Here is a 14450-nt window from a genome sequence, read left to right as displayed (position 1 = left end):
AAAATGACGCCGAGGCATGGCAACTATTTGAGAACTTAAAGTGATAATTCCCTTCACCATGCCTTTGCAACCAGGGAAGTCTGGTAGCCAGTAGTTGGAGTCCCGAAAAGATGGGGCATTTATGAGGTAGGGCAAAACCTAGAGTTAGCCCAACAAGTAGAGGCATTGTCCTACAAAATGGACCAATTATTAGCTACGGGACATGCCCCTACAGAGCAAGATCAACCTCAATTTCATGAGGCATGTGCTATTTGTGCGAGCCCTGCTCATGACTTGAGTGAGTGCCCTTCAGCATCACAATTTTCAGAATTAGTCCAAGAGCATGTGAATGCGGCTCAAGGATTCTCCAACCCGGGTAATAACCCATATTTCAATACATATAATCTGAGATAGAGAAATCACCATTATTTTTCATGGAGACCTCCTTCACAAGGCACTTCTTACAATTCTCCACCACCAAGGCAGAATTTTAATAATTTTGCCAACCAATCTTCTTACCCACCACCACAACCTTACCGACAACCGTAACCCTCACCTATTTCTCAAGGCAAATTGGCCTTTGAAGCTCAGGTGTTAGAAGTTCTCTCAGAACTTAAGGGGCTAGCACCAGTAGTTCACTCCCATACTCACTCCATTGCCAAGTTAGAGGCCAAATTGGGTCAAATGGCTAATAACATGGATAAAAGAGAGAGAAGGGAAAATTACCGAGTCAGACTGTGGCCAACCCTAATGGTCAATATACGACAGAGGGTTCAGGTGGGAATGGAAAGCACCATTAGCAGGTGCAAGCGGTGATTACCTTGAGAAGTGGGAGGCAGTTAGAGCCTCGACCAGTTGCGTCTGATGCAACTAAGGCTAGGAAAGGTGATCACGGTGGTCAACCCAAAGAGAGCAAGGGTGAGGGAGAGACACCTTAGTCCTTAGCACTTCACACGAGCCTAAGGCATCATATGTGCCTAAGGCACCCTTTTCCCAATGCCTTGATTCACCATCCCCTTTTAATAAAAAGGCAGCATCCATGGAAACAATGATGGAGGTGTTTAAACAAGTTAAAATCAACCTCCCCCTGTTGGAGGCGATTAAGCAAGTACCTTCTTATGCTAAATTACTGAAGGACCCTTGTACGCAAAAGCTCAAATCTAGGACACACGTGTCCCAAAATGTCGAACTCACGGAACAAGTAAGTTACATTTTATTGAGTGACACACCCCCTAAGCTTAAAGACTCGGGTGCCCAATCATTGCATGCATTATAGGAGATCATTTCATTGATAGAGCCTTGTTAGATTTAGAGGCTAGTGTCAATTTGTTGACGTAATTTGTGTATGAGGAATTCGGGCTTGGCGAGTTGAAGCCCACTACTATTACTCTCTAGTTGGTTGACTGGTCCCTCAAAGTGCCACGTGACATGATTGAGGATGTGCTAGTAAAGGTCGATAGGTTTTATTTTCCTGTTTACTTTTTGGTTTTAGATATAGAACCGGTAGCCAGCTCTAGGAAACAAATCCCGATGATCTTAGGTCAACCTTTCTTGGCTACGGCCAATGCATGTATTAATTGTCGTACCGGAGTTATGGAAGTTTCATTTGGGAATATGCAAATAAACTCAATGTTTTCCAAGCATCCCAACAACCCCATGATAGAGAGAAGTGCTTATTTGTGGTAGGTATGGATGGGATTGTGAAGGAGGTTTTACCCTCTATTCTTGTAGAGGACCCTCTAGAGGCTTGTCTAGTTCATTTTGGGTTCAAGGATTTTGATATTGACGGATCGGTTGAGGAGGTGAATGCCTTACTTAATTCTTCTTCTACACCAGATTTTCCTCCATGGAAAGCCCGGTTTGAATCCCTTCATCCTCTGTCTAGAGAGCCTGTCATACCATCCCTAGTCATAACACCTACACTTGAGTTGAAGCCACTCCCGGCTACCCTCAAGTATGCATTTTTAGGGCCTCAGGATACTTTACCAATCATAATTGCATCTGACTTGACTACAGAACAGGAGAGTCAATTAATGAGTGTTCTTGTGACACATCGGAGTGCTATAGGGTGGTCGGTGGTTGATTAGAGAGGGATAGATGCCTCCGTGTGCATGCATTATATACATCTAGAGGACACCAAACCTTCTCATAAAATGTAACGGACGCTTAATCCCAATATGAAAGAGGTGGTGAAAAATTAGGTGTTGAAATTGTTAGATGTGGGTATTATATACCCCATTTCGAATAGCAAATAGGTGAGTCCCACACAAGTGGTGCCCAAGAATCGAGCATCATTATTGTTGAGAATGAGCAAGGAGAGTTGGTCCCCACACAAATAACTACTGGGTGGTGAGTGTGCATTGATTATAGGAGATTAAATTCCATGACTAGAAAAGACCATTTTCCATTGCCATTTATTGATCAAATTCTTGAAAGGTTGGCAGGGCAGGGTTTTTATTGTTTTCTTGATGGATACTCGGGGTATAATCAAGTCCCAGAGTACCCCACTGACCAAGAAAAGACCACCTTCACATATCCTTTTGGCACTTTTGCTTATAGGAGCATGCCTTTGGGGTTATGTAATGCATCGGCGACTTTTCAACGGTATATGGTGGAGAAATTTTTAGAGGTTTTCATGGATGACTTCTCCATGTTTGGACCGTCTTTTGAGGAATGCCTAGGAAAGTTGACTAGAGTGTTGGCACGATGTACTGAGGCAAACTTGATTTTGAGTTGGGAGAAGAGCCATTTTATGGTACCAAATTCTATGCGTCAAGTTAGGTCTTTCCTAGGGCACGCAGGTTTTTACCGTCGTGTAGACACCCCATTTTTGACCGTTCTCAAAACTTGGACGTCACCTTTTGAACACTCGGTAATCATCCATGTTTGTGTTCGTCTTAAGTTCCCGGAGGTCTCGGCCACGCGCATTGCCTCAGGATCTCTCGACTCGACTGTTTTGTGTTTGGTTTTGCACCAAACATTAGTTTTTTTGCTTTGGAGGGCAGGGAATGGCTTATTGGCCATCCCCACACCTCACCGGCCATGGCTTGAGGCCACTGGCCACTGTTTTGTTACCATCAGCCAAATGTTTGGCCGGTCGGCACTATTGATGGTCGGCCGACCATTGTTTTGGCCAATTTGGCATCTTTGGCTGGCCGACCACTGTGCATCTGCTTTTGACAGATATTTTGTGCCAGCTGTGATAGCTGGCACCCACTTTGTATGGAGGGATTTCACTCTTGCTTAGCTTGTTTTGTAAGCTTTGCAAGAGTGATCCTCTATAAAGGGAGGCCTTCTTCTCCCTTCTCAAGGGTTAGAAGGTTGAGTTCCAAAGGTCTGGATTATGGTTAGGGTTTGTGTATCACCTATCTCTATATATCTCTCTCTTTTTGCCTTTGTGTGTGTATAAGTGTGTTTGTGTCTTACTTTTGTGCATAAACACCTAGTGCTACACCTTACCTTGGTTTCTAAGGTGCCAAAGGTTTGTTTCCAAAGTTTTGAGCTGGTTTCGAGCTAAGGAAGGCTACTGGAGCTCCATCCTTGAAGGGGTCTACAAGGATAAGATTCTTGCTCTTTATTCTCCATTTTTGCATAGTCTTTTAACCTACCTTGCATCTGTTTTTAGACTTTGTGTATAACTAATAAAAGTCTTTTTTTTGAGTGCTCTAAATAATTGTTTAAGGTCACTTTGTTGTTTGGGGTTGTTTGACCCCTCTTAAGCCTTGTTTGGTCCCCATTTTGTGCATTTTTGGTGAGCTCTGGGACCACCTTGTTTGGGCCTCCTCACCACTGAAATCCAGAGGGATTTTAGTGGTGGGGATGGTGCTTTAAGGTCCTAAGAAGGAGAGGGCCATCCCTTCTCCTTGTTGCCTTCAATGTTTGCCATTTTAGCCTCATGTGTGAGCATCTTGTTTAAGTGCATGTTGGCCATGTCTTAAGTGTTATTTGTGCTTATTTTGCCATGATATAGCGCTGTTTTTAATTGGTTTAGACACACCATGCATACTTAGCATACTTGTCTTGTAATGCCATGAATTGCCTTAATATGTGCCTAGCATTTAGACCACTATGCTTACTTGTTTTGACCTAGCTTTGTGAAGCTTTTATGCATGTTTTAGTGTGCCCAAGGTCTCGAGCCATCCATGCTTTGCTTTGTATAGCTATCATGTAATCCCCCTTGTGAGCCTTGAGTGTTGACCCCTCTAGCATGCTTTACTTGCTTGTTTTAGTGGTTTGGCATCACTTATAGCATCATTTCAGTCCTTGTGGTATGCTTGTATGCTTACATTTGATGCCCCTTTAATGCTTTAAAAGGCTTGTGTCTTATGCTCCATGTTTGGACCTTTATGTATGCTTCCATGTTTAGACCATTTAGATGCCATCTAGGTGCGTCTTTGGTCTTGTTTAGACCTGCATTGGACCTATTTTAGGTCCTCCTGGCCCTTTGGGGCTTGCTTCATATAGCTTTGGTTTAAGTCCCCTTGAGTCTTGGACATTGTTGCATGCTTGGCTTGTCTTGTTTACTTGGTTTGGCACCTTTATAACATGATTTTCAGAGCTTAGTATGCATGCCATATGTCCATGTTTGTCCCTTTTAAGTGTGCTTAAAAGTTGCTCTTTGATGCTTAAGTTTTGAACCATGTGTTCATGCATGTTTGTGTGTATTTTGGCTTTCATTTCCTTAGCATTCAGCCACTGTTTTGGGCTTATTTGAGAGCTACCCAAACTAGTCTAAGACCTTCATTCACGTGTTATTGCATGCTAGCCTTGCATGTTGTTACATACTTGGCCTATCGCATGTGTTGCATGTTTGAATCACATTGCATTTGGCGTGCATTTCCTCTTGTTTTGATTGCTTAACATGTTATATGTCTTGCATGTTTGCATGTTCACATTGCATCTTTGCATACTTGTTAACTTGCATACTTGTTACATATTTGCATCTTAGCATGCTTGTTTGCATCCTCATGTTGCATGTTTAGCTGCATGCCTAGGTTGCATTTCACTAAGCATGCATGCCTTGCCTCTTGAATTGATTATGATAGAGGTTGGGCCTCCATTGTTTGTTTATGTGCATTTCATTCCACACCAAAATGCACAACTTGGTTTCTTGGGCCATCACGCATTGAAATGCACGATTGGTGGTTCGAGAATCGAGTACCATACCCCTTTGAGTCATAAACATGATAAGGGGTGTGGTGGTACAAACATTGCTTTGAAATGCATTGCCATGCCTTGTTTTGCCCTCTGCTGTTGTCAAAACAGGTTCCTGCAGGAAGATATGGCCGGTCGACCATCTCCAGTGTCGGCCGGCTATCCATTTTTGGCCAATGGCTTCATAGATGGTCGATGACCACTTACCTTTGGCCGATGACCATTCCTCATGGTCGGTGGCATTTCCCAGTGTTCAGAGGGTGTACCTTAGGACTTGTGCAGTCTTCAGAGGAGGAAAATAGTGAAAATAGAGGCAACTTGTGCATGGCGGTGGGTTTTTGAGCGGAGCCGAGCATACGTGCATTGGGCCCTCTTCCCAAAGCGGTTTTATCGCTTTATTAGCTTAGTTAATTTGCTTAACTAGTTAATTGGTCTGTAATTAATTAATTAGCTTGTAGGTTAATTAATTTGTATTATTCTTTCAAATCCTCCGAGCGAGGGCAATTGTGTAATAAGCGTGTGCGAGTGTGTGTATGTCATCCAACCCCACATCTTTCTCCCTTTTATTTACCAGCTTTTGATGGTTAGCATTAAGGCATATTCAATTTAGCATACCTTATGCTATGTATGCGTGCATCATTCATCAGTATTGCATGCACCGGGCTCGGCGCATCATTCTAATTGCATAGTATTTCAAATCTAACTTGAATATATGCTATCTGTCGCATTTCACATGCCATCTATAGATTAGTCGAGCCTATTCTAGTAACATTTTGTATGCGATGCATTAGCCACTTTAACATGAACTAGGATCATGCATGATTACTAACTAGTTTCTTGTTTTGGCTTAGAGTACACTGTAAGTGTTTTTATGCTTTAGCATCTCGCATGAGTGTGAAAGTTAAACATGACAGCATGCTTACCATGTGGCTATATGCTTATGTGATATAAGCTGCCTGAATGCCTGTGGGTGAAGGTTGGATTGTTTGAGCTGGAACAACTCATTGAAATCCGTGTTTTAGCCTACTTGCGAGTAGCAAATTTCAAATTGCTTTTTAACCAAACGGATATGCGATGCTTTGTTCCAAATTAGGCGATCTAGTCTATACTTTTGTGTTGTGCGCATCACATAGTAAGATTAGGCTAATAACCGGATTAAGAACACATAACGTTTTCAAAACTAGATATCATAGTTAGTGGAGGCCGATCTTCGGATCGGGCGAGCGGGGGTGCTCATAGCTGACCTTCCCCAATCGTACCCAGGTTCCCGAGCTGAGGCAACTTTGGTAATGACAAACACATGGTCTTAGGCAACGAGTCAGGGTTTCCTAAATTCCCCCAAAATAAAATATTTAGGTGGTGACTCTGTATCTGGCAAAGCAGTCAATGTTTGGCACTTCTTTCAAAAAAAAATTTGTTTTTCAAAGCGATTTGTCGAATTTGGACTCTTTGGTGATTTATCAATCTTACATTGCACATTGTGAGATCAGATTAAGAACCAACACATAATCAAGTCCGAACTGTAGCGTGGGGCCCAAGGGCGCGTCTACACGTCGATTCATCAAAGATTTTAGTAAAATATCCCATCCTTTGTGTACTTTACTTGCTAAGAACGCACCTTTTTTTTTTTATGAGGCATGTCTTAAAGCCTTTGAAACACTATGAGCGGCCCTTACTACCGCCTTAATCATGAAATCACCAGATCGGTCGCTCATATTTGAGATCATGTGCGATGCATCTGATTATGCCATCGGCGCCGTCTTCGGCCAAAGGGTGAATAAAGTGCCCCATGTTATATCCTATGCTAGCTGTACTCTTTTTGATGTTCAATTAAACTACACTACCACTGACAAAGAGTTACTAGCTGTCGTCTTTGCACTTGATAAGTTCCAGTCCTACCTCCTAAAGTGCCCCATGTTATATCCTATGCTGGTCATACTCTTTTTGATGTTCAATTAAACTACACTACCACTGATAAAGAGTTACTAGTTGTTGTCTTTGCACTTGATAAGTTCCAGTCCTACCTCCTAGGGTCTAAAGTCATTGGGTTCACGGACCATGCTGCTTTGCGGTACTTATTGTCCAAAAAAGAGACTAAACCTAGGTTAATTAGGTGGATTCTACTCCTTCAGAAGTTTGACCTAGAAATCTAGGACAAGAAGGGATCCGAGAATGTTGTTGCGGATCATCTATCTCGCATCTTTATTGAGCACACGAGCGATCCCTTAGCCTTGCACAACTCGTTTCCAGGTGAGCAACTTCTTACGGTTTCACACGTGACCCTCCTGTGGTTTGCTCATATAGTGAATTACTTGGCAGTTGGTCAAATTTCTCAAACTTGGTTTAAGCAAGACAAAGACCGATTTTTCTCACCAGTCAAGCATTATTTTTGAAAAGACCCGAAATTGTTCAAGTATTGTCCGGATCAAGTGATTCGGCATTGTGTGCCTGAGAGTGAAACCCATAGCATTCTCACCTTTTGTCACTCATGCATGTGGCGGCCAGTTCAGTGGGCAGAAAACAACTGCCAAGGTTTTACAATGTGGGTTTTACTGGCCCTCTATCTTCAAAGATGCCCATAACTTCTGTAAAGCTTATGAGCATCGTCAACGCATAGGCCCTATGTCACGGCGAGATATGATGTCGATGACCCCCATTCTAATTGTTGATATTTTTGATGTTTGGGGCATCGACTTTATGGGTCCATTTCCACCATCTTTTGGATTTGAATACACTTTGGTGGCTGTGGACTATGTCTCCAAGTGGGTGGAGGCAATGGCCACCAAAACGAATGATCACAAAGTTGTGGTTAAATTCCTCCATGAGACCATTTTTTGTTATTTTGGGTTCCCACGTGCCATAATTACTGATGGTGGCAAACATTTTTACAATCGAATCTTCGAGGCATTGGTGCACAAATGCATGATCACTCACAAAGTTGGCACTTCCTACCATCCCCAGACTAGTGGTCAGGTAGAGGTTTCTAATAAGGAGGTTAAACACATCCTCGAGAAAACTGTGAGGCCCGATAGGAAAAATTGGTCCAATAGGAAAAATTAGTCCAATAGGTTGGTTGATGCACTTTGGGCCTATCGCACTGCATCTAAGACACCCATCGAGATGTCTCCATATAGGATTGTGTTTGGAAAACTGTGTCATCTTCCTGTTGAGTTAGAACACCGGGCTTTGTGGGCCATTAGGAAGTTCAATTTTAATATGGCCAAAGCCGGTGACCACCGGAAACTCCAACTTAATGATTTAGAGGAGCTCCGCAATAATGCATATGAGAGCTCCAAAATTTACAAGGTTAGGACTAAGGCATTTCATGATAAACGCATTTCTCGTAAGTCCTTCGAGCCTCACCAAAAAGTGTGACTGTTCAATGCTAAATTGTGTTTGTTCCCGGGTAAACTCCGGTCTCGATGGGATGGCCCATATGAGGTTATTAAAGTCTTTCTGCATGGGGCGGTTGACATTAAAAATCCACAAAATTGTACAACCTTCAAGTTCAATGGCCAACGATTGAAACATTATGTGGATGGTATTGAGAAAGGGGAGATGATTGAGATTGCCCACTTGACAGACCCAATATATCTTCTATAGTGATTATTTAGAGTCTAGGAGACTTTAATTCCTCTAAAGGTGTAATTCCTTTGGTGTTAACCGTGCCCCAATGGCGTCTGACGGTCTGGTATAGCCACCTAACTATGTTTGCAGTGAGTTCCTAGGAGACCAACTGAGACGGTGAAAACTAGAGTTCGAATAGCAAAGCGTAGAACGGAAAGGTTTGGAATTTTCGAGACTATAGTCTGATTTAAATACCCAAAGGTGTGGAGTTTGCTTCAAAACCCACCCAGCTTGAACCCTGTATGGCAGTCCTATAGGTCGAGTTAGCTTTATGCGCCTCAATTCTGGATACCGAATCAACCTAGTCTGTCACCCTGTTAAAGAATAGGGAAAGTTATAAATATTGTTAGGGAGAAAAGTAATACCTGTGGTTTTTGCGTAAAGATTATACCTTTGTTGAACATTTAATTATTTTTGAAATTCTATATTTATTTCAGATGTAAAATAATAGTAGAAATGGTTTGCAATGTTTTGGGTGGTTCTCGGTTAAGAAATGGTTTAATCTCTAAAACACGAAAAAAAGAAGAAAAAAAATAATAATCATCTGCACGTGTGGCAAAATCCCCCGCATTTGTAGCAAAAGTTTCATTCTGCAAGTTGGTGACTACTTTAAAATCAAGTACGCGGGAGTGGTGCGACACAATCTCCGCACGTGCAGGAAATTTTTTGAAACTTTTTCGCTGCCTGCTTTATATGCAGGTGTGTGATTTGGTGCGGGGGCACATCCGCCCGTGCGGCGTGAATTAACGCACATGCGACACGACGTTAAAAAAAAATGCTACTATTTTATTTTATTAATTTATTTCTTTTTATTTGTTTATTTATTTTTAATGTTTTTATTTTTATTTTTATTTTCGTCTTTCTTAAAAATAAAATAAAATAAATTTGATTTCATCAAAAACCTTGCCCACTCCCATCACTCTCACAGATACACTCTCTCTACCTCTCATTCTCTTTCTCTCTCTCTCTCTCTCTCTCTCTCTCTCTCTACCTTATCATCTTCTTCCTCCCTTTCTCTTTCACTCAAACCCTACCACCACTACCAACTTTCTTCATTTTTCTTCCCATCATCACCAACCTTAACCCAGCCTCTTCTCACCATCACTCTACCACCGAAGCCTCACCGCCGACGCCCTATTTCCTCTCTGTCCGTCGAATCTCTGGCGACCACCATTTTTTTCGGCGAATCTCTCTTCTCTCTCCCTTTCTTCACTATTTAAAGGTAAATCCTTCCTTTTTGTTTAAACTTTATATTTCTTCTTTCAATCTTCCCTTGTAATGAGGTTTAGGAATAGTTTAATAGAGATCTATTGTTTATCCTTAAAAAAAATAAAAATAGATAAACAAATAATCTGGGCAGCTAAGAAGATGACCACTGCACGTGCGGCCATCTCCGACGCACGTGTGTCAAACCCAAAAAAAAAGCAAAAAAAAAACAAAAAAAAATGCTAATGTGTTGTTTATTTATTTTCTAATTCATTTTATTTCCTAGGTTGTCTATTTATTTATTTAGTTGTTTAGTTTATTTTTTTATTATCTCACTATTCTTTATTAGTTTAGTTCATTACTTGTTAGTGTAGTTCATTTTTATTTGTTTAATCATTCAATATTTACATAAAATGTTAATGTGTCTATATAATTTTATTTTAGGTTTCATTTATTACACACACACAACATATATATATATATATATTATTTATTCAGTTGTTTATTATTATTATTATTATTTTATTATTATTATTATTTATTTTATTATCCCATTATTACTTGTTAGTTTAATTCATTACTTGCTAGTGTAGTTCGTTTTTATTTGTTTAGTCATTAGTTTTTAAATAATATGTTAATGTGTCTAGTTTATTTTATTTAATTTTATTTTAAGTTTCATTTATTACAAAATAAATAAATAAAATAAAATAAAATAAGAAAAAGAAAAATTATGAGAATTGCATGTGGTACATCAGTTGGTGGACTTGTACTTTAATATCTTACTTTATTCTCATGCTAGTTCCATGGGTATATGTGTATGTTTTTGATGTGTACAAAACATGAGTTGACAGATATCCACTCGGGCCTTCAAAAATGCCAAAGGTTCGTCCTCCTCAGCACCACCATCCTCGCTACTACCACCAATTGAGTTGCCACGACTAGAGTGAGCTTCCCGGCCGCTTCACAAGCTTACACAGTTCAAACTCAACTATTTTCACAATGATTCAGTCACCTCTTGGGCCGTTGAGCAGCTCCGCCTCCGGCAACAGTCAGGCCTTTGCACTGTTACGGCGCCCACTTACCCTTGTCTAGTATGACTCTTCTACCAGAACATGTACGAGTCACTCATTGAGGTAGAACTGCTATCCACTATTGATGGTCACCTTGTCAGCATCACAGAATCCATGATTGCACAAGTGTTAGGGTTCTTTTCCAGGGCGGACCACTAGCCCTTCCTGAAAGTTGAGGGCCGACAACCCATACACAGCCTCATCCAAGAGTGCTTCCCGAGGGCCCACGGTGATGCAAGTTACACGTGCTTGCGCCGGAGCAAGCTGCCAGGCCGTTTGTTATTCATTGACTTAGTGATACATAAGAATGCCCTTCCACTTAGGCATAAAGTTGAGCGCTGCATAGAGTTTGTTCAGGTCCTACATGGTTATCAACATGGCTATCAGGTCCCGCTTGCGTACGTAATCTGGATGCATATGTAAAAATTTCTACAGGAGGTCGTTCAGCCTCAACCTATGCAGAACCTGACTTGGCCCCTACCATGTCAACTTGCACACACTTATCTTCAAGCTGAATGGCCTCCCAATTGATCCGACTGAGGAGATTGACACTGCTTATCCGACTTTCGGCAGTAGGAATGGCAACTAGCTTATCCCGCCTCCCGCAACAAGTTGGTGCCCCGGTTAATGAGTCTTATGACCCCATGCCCGACCAACCACCTCCATCTGCCTCATCTGTGCCACCCCAAGGGGACCCATTATACATGACTCGCGAGGAGTATTTACAGCTTTAGCACTCTATGGATCGGGTCCATGGTACTCTTCACGATCACCACCAGATCCTCATGAGGTTGCTCACGGATTTTTAGGCACATCAGGACTATGCTCAGGCGACTTTTGACCAGCTTAACGCCCGCCAACTCGACATTCAACAATCAGTTGCACCACTACAAACTGACTTTTATACATATCGAGAGTCCAGCCAATAGCGTTTTGATCAGCTCGACGCTCAGGTTCAAGACAAAACATTCGAAACGCTGTCATTGATGAACACCTTGTTTGCACAACATTTCCCCCCATCGCTACCACCGGATTCTCCATTGTACCAAACTATCTTTCTCTTTGTCTCTTTTATTTCTGTATTTTTCTTTTAGTTGTTTCTCTTTCAAAAAACAAAAAAAGTATGTGTGTTACTATTTGCCTACCTGGATGTACACCTACAATCTCTAGTAATATTCTTCCTTGCCTATTTACTTTGCATTTGCTTCCATTGAAGACAATGTCATATTCAAGTTGGGGGATGTGCATTTCTATTTGGCTCATAATTCATGCTTATACCTACTTCACTTGATTGCACTACTTCACTTGATGTTGACTTGTTGCTAATAGGGTGATGATATTTGCATATGTTAATTGGAGAGAATAGTAGACTTATATGAAAAGGGTTTATTAGGTAAACACTTGCATGTGATGTTTGCACTAGGATAGTTGTTTGTGGTTGTGGTATTAGTACACATATCATAAGTATGCCTTGATTCACATGAACATACTATCATAGTAGTGACCTCTCTATTATAATCCCTGGTGTATATTATTGATAATTGATAATTGCTAATGTTACAAAAAAGAATAAATGACTAGTCTTGATTCTCAAAAACAAAAAATTAAAAAAAAAAAAAAAACTTAACTTGTTTGTATTCGCAGCCTCTTTAAGTCGAGTTATTAAGCTCGTAGGGGTGTCTTCACACCTAGTGCCCTAAAACCATCTAGTTTGGGAGTCATTGGCCCAATACTTAATACATGGGTTAATTAGAAAGTTTAAGAGGCCTAGACGTTGCACAGTCAAGGAAAAATAAGGAAAATGACTTATTCGAATTCGTAGCCTTTTAAGCTCGAGTTATTAAGCCCGTAGGGATATCTTCATACTTAGTGCCCTAAAACCATTTGGTTTGGGAATCATTGGCCCAATGCTTGTTACATGGGTTGATTAGAAAGCTTAATGGATCAGGACATTGCACAGTCTTAAAAAAATAAAAAAAAATAATTGAGAATCCTAGTTACAAAAGTTTAATCTTGTTTGTATATGTTGAGGGTTATTAGGAGTTACACTGGGCTATTATAGTGGTGTAGACACCCCATTTTTGACCGACCTTAAGACTCAGACGTCACTGATTGAGCGCTCGGTGATATTACATATTGTGCTCGTTCAGAAGTTTCAGAGTCCCGGCTGCAAGCCTTGCCTCCGGACTTCCGAACTCTTTCGTGCCTTGCCTCGATTTGCGAACCAGGCTCTGTTTTCTCTGTTTTCTCTTCCCGAAGGGAGGGAGAGGTCTCGTAGATCATCTCTCAGTGGCCGTAGGCTACGTTTCGTGGTAGTAGGCCATTTTTTCCGTTTGGAGCCCGGTTTCTGATTTTTCAGAGTCGACGGTCGTGTGCCTCAGTTCGGGACCGCCTAACCACCTCCGTTTGCTCCGGTTTTCGGCACACATCTTATTTACTCCCTTTTGGGGGACACTGTGGCTCGAGAGACCAACTTCGTGGTCAAATGCCACCTCCGGTGTTTAACAGCCCATTTTCAGGGCCCCAGGCCGCGCGTTTTGGTCCCCAAACCCCCGTTTTGCATCCATTTTGGTTCATTTTTGGTGGAGACCTTATTTTCATTGTTAGAAAGCTTGTAGGAGGGTGGGAGGCCAGTAATTTTTCTGAAAAGCCAGTTTTATTTTTTCATCGCTCTCCGTCGCCCGTTTTCCTCACTAGAAAGCTAATGTTGACCACTCCCAGGCCACTTTCTTTAGCCCTAAACCCCATATTTGTGTTGTACACACCTGGGAGGCCACCAATATGAATAGGTCGGCTAGTAATTGTCTCTGACCCTTTTGAACCCCTCTAAAAAATTGGCTTTTCTTTCTCCTGGTTTACATTTTCTGAGTTTTGACCACATATTTGTGTTGTGCACACATGGGAGGCCACCTTTTTGGGGTGGCCAGCCAGCAATTCTAATTGACCCTTTTGACCCCTAGCCGGCCGGCCAGAGGGGGTGGCCGGCCGGCCACCTGAACCTTTTGAACCTGGCCGGCCAGAATCCTCTCTCCAAGTGCCTTCCAGCTGTACCCTCTGTTTTTCCTCAGATTTTGTATCCGGGGGGCTGCCTTTTGGGGGGGGGGGAAATTTGAATTTGATTTCCCCCCCCCCATTCGTCCACTCTCCTCCTCTATATAACCAGCACCCCTCCTTCATGTTTGAGGGTTACAAAAAATTGTTTAGGGCCATTGCATACAATCCTCCCTCTCCCTCTCTTCCAAGCCTCAAAACACCCTTGGTTCTTGGTCATTTACACACCAACCCATAGCACAAGGCCTCCATCCTCCATTCCAGAATTTTGGGACTATTTTGAAGAGGTTGAGAGCTCAGAAATTTGGTCCAAAAGCTACTGAAGTTTGGTCTTCAAGGGTAAGTCTTCTTCTCCTCTTTTCT

At 41.8% G+C, this 14450-nt stretch overlaps 1 pseudogene; it reads left to right on the top strand.

Annotated features, from left to right (window-relative positions):
• Positions 1 to 1018: 1018 nt before the first annotated feature.
• On the top strand, positions 1019 to 2066 carry LOC145798012 (uncharacterized; annotated as a pseudogene).
• The last annotated feature ends 12384 nt before the right edge of the window (positions 2067 to 14450 follow it).

This window comes from Camellia sinensis, chromosome 8 (genome assembly GCF_055761805.1).
Source record: "Camellia sinensis isolate YWXY chromosome 8, ASM5576180v1, whole genome shotgun sequence".
NCBI classification, from domain to species: Eukaryota; Viridiplantae; Streptophyta; class Magnoliopsida; order Ericales; family Theaceae; genus Camellia; species Camellia sinensis.
Note: the sequence above shows the minus strand (reverse complement) of the source record. Positions and strands in the feature narration are given on the sequence as shown.